Raw genomic sequence first — 6,000 nt, forward strand, 5'->3', positions numbered from 1 at the left:
GGGGTCTGGTTGTTACCAATAAACCGCTCCTTGTGATTATGTGTAAAAATGCTGTGGCAAATAACAGCTGATACACCCCCCCCCCCCCTATAATCATGGCAAACGGCTTCCTGTGGGGCGTAATGGCTTTTATATAATGGTTATTGACACAACTGGACTAAATGAAACATAGTGGAACAATAATTAAACAAAGGCAAACAATAATATAATCAGAATCAGCTGGAGAGGCCAGGTATGAGTACACATAACTGGGATTTAACTCTGTTTTTCTTCTTGCTCTTATCGTACATACGGCAATATACAAATACAGCTTGGAACAAAGTATACTGTATGTATATATGTATGTATAGGAAGAGCAATTTACGGTATCATTGTAAGCTGCTTTAGACAAGCGTCCCTTCAACGCCCGTGATAGTGGAGGAAAAGCGTAAGTGTTTGTCTGTACAAAACATCTTAGATTCAAAAGATCCATTCAAAGCTTTTACTCAAATCAAGGACTGAACGCTGTAATGGCCTTGCCTTCATTTAGTCTGCGTTCATTCATGGAAGGTTAGAGGACCGACGTGCTCTTTTTCAGAAAAATCGTCACATTCACTTTAACACCGTATTCAAGACCTACATGTTTCAGAAATAAAGAAATCGTTTTCTTATTTGCTCTCAGGACAATGCAAATTGGTCAAATCCCGAAGCCAAAAGCCTGATTTTCATAAACTGTTCATTGGCAGATGTTAAATAAGCCATTAAAAGAACAAATTAAACAAACAGGATATAAAATGTGAACCGTAGAAAGCAAAACACGAACAGCTGAACAGGAGGAAACGATTACAGGAGGATAAATATATAGTGACTGTTTTAAGAGAGGTGATTCTAAAAATAGAAGTTTATTATCAAACCTGCTCCGCATTAGCATGCACTGTGCCAGTATGCTCACAATCACAGCTGGGATCTGCCCAGAACAACTCGTTGTTACCGACTGGGAGCTCTAGATCTGAAAACGTTGAGTTAACGTGACAACCAGGAATCTATTACTTGTATTGACCGCCGTCAGCAATGGAAAGAGTGCAATCGTGTCGGTTGCTGGCGGAGGTTACGGTCGCCTTCAGTGAAACAAATAACCTTTTAGATAGACGAGAGTAGAACAGGGCAGTGACCCACACTAGTACATAATCGAACACATCAAATCCCATAATAATATAGATTTGGCTCTCTATCTGAACAACTTGAAATTGTAAAAAACAATTCAAACTCAAACCTGAAAAAGAAACTTGAAACTAACACTCAAAACAAAAACTTAAACTTAGAAAAGAAATCTTAAAATGAAAACTTAAAAAAAATTCCACATATATTAAGTTTCTCCACTAATTTTAATCCATCCGAAGCATTCGAGCCGCTCTTCCCCCGATCCACAGACATCCCTAAATCCGTGTGTTTTGGTTCAGAGAGCGAATACGGCGATAAAAGGCGGGGGAGGGGACTATAAATGTCTTCTGGCTCCGCCCTCAAGTCATGTGTCCCGCCTACTCCGCACCGCGAGGGTTCATGTTGTTGTTGTTTGGTGCATTGTGATCGCCCACCACATCCGGCCTCCCCACGGACACCTTGGCCTGCCCTGGGGGGTTTCCATGCCAACTCCCGCCCCAGGCAGCAGCCCTAATTGGCTAGCAGCCACGTAATGGTGATTTATGAGAAAAAGAAAACAACATGCACGACTAACAACGGAACGGAGAAAGAGTCATTCATCCGTGTGCTCTCTTAATCAGTGAAGACGCGACACAAACTGCTGTTTACATTTAAAGTGGCCTAATGGTCATTTGAAGGAACCCATTTGTACCCCATTTGGTTCATTCTTCATTAATCCCTGTTGTGCGGCTTCAGTCTATACATTAGGTGTGCATGTGTGTGTGAAGAGTACTTTCCGGCAAACATGCACAAAATCAGATCCAGCAGCCGCTTGCAGAGACTGATTAAATGCATTTATGTGAGCGATCAAAACTAAGTCAATTTTAGGGAGTTTTAGAGTCTCCACCATGTTTGATTCGTCCTCAGCAGCTTAATGCAGAGTACATGCTCATTATGCCCGCTTGGCACACCTCGAAGATAATTTGTGTGTGTGTGTGTGTGTACGCGGTACCTGTGTGTACAGTGTGTGCAGTTTCCTTGAAGACTTTGAAGGTGATATCATACTTTCTTGCCACAAAGAGAGTCCTGTTCACTTTCGAGCTAGCCTGAATAGCGCAGGCTAAATAAACGTCGCCAAGAACTCCACGACTTAATGAACAAAACGCGTCTGGTATTTTTAGGCTCTGCATCGACGAGAATGGAAATGCGACAATTTCAGATTTTTAGGAGGGAGTTGAAGCGATGAAGCCTTTTTCCCAGAGTGTTGCACTTTTCCTTTAATGTGTTAATAGGGATCCTGAGCTCTGATTGGTTTAGAGCTGCTGCAACGAATTAAACCGAACGCTGAAGTTATGCTGGGCAGTCCTTTACATGCTCAGAATTCACAGGCTACTAACCAATCGATAGTTTGAAGTCATTGAATGTATTGACCATAAAACAACACTTTTTGAATTTGAGTCTTTGGCTTTCTGATAACTGAGCAAAACAAGAGACGGGAAAAGCCGTAGAGAGAATTTAAAGACCAACGTGAAACGAACATGCTGGTGTCCTCCTTGGTTGTGAGTTCGGACCTCATTCCTTTCAGAAAGGTGAGTAACAGGAACAGACAGTAGGAGAGCGAAGAAAACGACAGGACAGGAGAAAGATGACTCGGGTTGACAGTGAGAGAGAGGCCTCCCTCTCTTCATCTGTCCCGTCTTTGCTTTTGCACTGTATTTTGAATCCCTGACTTGCTCATCAGCCCCTTTTCTCTTCCTCTTGTTGGGTTCTAAAATGCTTTTACATTACCAAACAGGCTCAGAATGAAATCCCCTTTCTTCCTCCTCCCTGCCTCCCTCCTACTTTACATCTTTCTCCACATTAGGGGAGCGTCGGCTGCATTAAATGCTTCTTTTTTATCCTGTTGATCTGTTTTGACGTGCTCCGTGGCCGACAAATACAGCTGTTCGTGTGCACGGTCCTCAGCCGTGTCCTTCCTCTGAGGCACACATCTCCCTCTCCAGTGTTTCTTTTAGTCCCTCCATCACCGTCACGCCCGGCTGTCGGCGGCTCATCCTTTGATTATGAGGCAGAACTAAGTAGGCATTGGTGTTTGATGGCGTTGGGAAGAAATGGGTTTTTCGTGGACAGCGTAGAGCAGAGGACAAGTGGAAACCGTTGGACCGCTGCGAGGCGATTTGGCTCATTTGGGTGAGTTGCGATTAGTTCTCTCACGAGGTTATACGTTAAGCCTGTGGAGTAGTTTAATGAATGTATGTTTGTGTACTTTAGACCTTCTAATGGCACCAAGGGAGTAGTTGTAGACAGATTGTTTAGCAGTCATTGCCGCGTCGGTGTTTAATCCACACGCCCTGCGTATGTTAATTATTCCCACGTTTCCAAATGCAATCAGCATTGACTTCATAATCCACAGGTACGCTCCAGTGGAACAACCCCGGGGCCATTAGGATGATACAAGCCTCGTAATGCACCATTAAAGCATAATTTGCCTCGTCTAAAGAACTCGGATAAAGGACCGTTATCACACACAGGGCTCCAATAATGACGCGAAACAAACAGAACTGCTCCAATCTCAAGACAACTGCAACCGTGTGTATTTCTCTTCCACTCGAATTAGGATTTTTAGAAATAAAAAGAATAAAGTTAATAGAGCTCATGGACCAATTCACCAACATCACATTTCAAGTGAGGTCCAGGTCAGAAAGCTTCCGAATAAGATGCCTTATCAAGCATATATAGCTTTAATTTAATCATCTGCAATTGATTCATGAAGACGGTACAATAGTCTTCTGGTTGTGCATTGCTGTGTATGAATAGATAAAAAAAAATGTTATTATAGTGAAGCAATTAAATCAGCAATTAGTCATTTTTCTGGCAATCAACCTTATTCTAGGCTGAAAATGAACCAACAGATCTTTTGTACAGATTTTTCTTTGATTTGTGTTGGGTCTTCAGCGGTCCGTGTCTACTTCCAGGTATTAGCCACATCCTCGCACTACTCAGCTTTTTTTTACCCATACCAATGGAGCGCATCATAACCTTTAATAGTGATACAAACTCCCTCGAGTGCTGAGCTTTCTTTAAGCTCTGCTCTCGCTGCTGAGGTCGCTCAGCACTACAGACCTGTACACTCGACTCAAACCAACTCTTGCTGTCGCACAGAGAAAACTGTTGCCAGGACATCTAAAAACGCAAAGAAGGTCAGTACATGTTCGATCCATGGAGGTGTTATATTTGTAAAACCTTCCTCGATCTCAGAAAAGTGATTTAAAAGTGACGTCAACACTGTTTTCAGGCTGATCTCATCCAGCATTTGTAACGACACTAACGGAAAACTAATGAGCTGTAATTCATCGATATCGCACAAAAGTATTTAGGATGTTATTCACGTAATGATGAACGAGGAAGTATGAAGACTTCTAGAGCACACACAGGGCAGGAGGGAGGTGGATGGGTCCAGCACACACCGACCTTTCAGCCAGGAGGCCGCTGATCGCTCCCCGTGAGAAGCGAGGAGTCAACGTCGATGGTCTTGTCTCGTAACGTGCACACTTCAGGTGCCGCACTTCTGTTGTTGTTTCAACCCGAAACGACGATCATTTCCTAAACCTAACTAAGTATTTCACGATCCGTTCCTAAATCTGGTTCCTGAAGTGTTTTGTTGCCTGAACCTGAGTGAGTTTCCCGTGAAGACGTATGCGTGTAACGAGCGTAAATTGACCAGTGGTGCACGACTTTCATAGGAAAACGAGAAGTCACTTACCGTGAGAACAGCTGTGTGCCGATACGCTGCCATGCTAAATGTATGGGCCAGCAGGAGAAACTCATATTCAGTGGGCCTCTTACCCCGATAGTAACCCTGGAGGCTAGAAACTTTAGGTTGATTGGACTGAATGGATTCCAACTTGTCCGCTATACAGTTCTTATTATACTTTCATGTACTGCACATACTTACTGCCTTGACAGCTGCCTCGCCTTCACCCAGCAAGGCTCAGTTCCTCCAGAGGCTTTTAGCCCTCCGGCTCTGTGGCAACCTTATCTGTATGTTTAGCATCACTGTCAGTTAATGGACTGCGTTTGAAAAAAACAACACGAATTCAACACTTTTCAGCCAGCACGGATGTGACAACCTTGAAATTAAAGCTTGAAATCAGAATTAAACGTTTTTTTTTCATTTAAAATGTCACAGAAAGATATTCCACAGACCCCACAGAGTATTTGCCCCTTTTCCCTCCATCCGACAGACTCACTGTCGTACTGATATGAGTCATTTGTTCAACCATCGTTCTTTCAACATCTCAGGAGCTGCTGGAAGGACAGCTGGTGTTTTGGATGGCTGGATGCTGCTTTAGCGCTGCAGCTGATGTGTTGCTTCTGGTGTGAACTGGGGATTGGTGTTGCATGGTGTAGCGTTTCAGATGGGTCCGACAAAGTATGCTTACTCATTCGCTAATGACATTTTTGCCACGTGTTTGTTTAAGTGAGCGTGTTTGTTTGAGTCATCGACGTTGGGCGTCGGAAGAAAGATGAGGGCAGTATTGCGCCTGCATGTGGATTGATGTGCACTCTTAGGAGTGCACATCGCAGATGAAGGAGTGGGAGAGATAGTTCGAGGGCAGCGGGGAGGAGAAGGAAGCAGTCGGGATGTGCATTAAAGAGATACGATATGGCAGTGAGAGACAAAGTAGAAAGAAGGGAGAGAAAGAGGCTGTATGGTTGCCAGGGACAACAGACTAATGGATCTACATTTGATCCTCCTTCACCTTTGGAGTCTCCTCCTCCTCCTCCTCCAAGCATCCCTTATCTGTTAATGCTGCGTCTACGCGTGAACTCGTGCTGGTTCATGAAAATGATTGAGTTTGTCTTCCTTCACAGTCCGTC

Source organism: Melanostigma gelatinosum, assembly GCF_949748355.1.
Source record: "Melanostigma gelatinosum genome assembly, chromosome: 11".
Taxonomy (NCBI): domain Eukaryota; kingdom Metazoa; phylum Chordata; class Actinopteri; order Perciformes; family Zoarcidae; genus Melanostigma; species Melanostigma gelatinosum.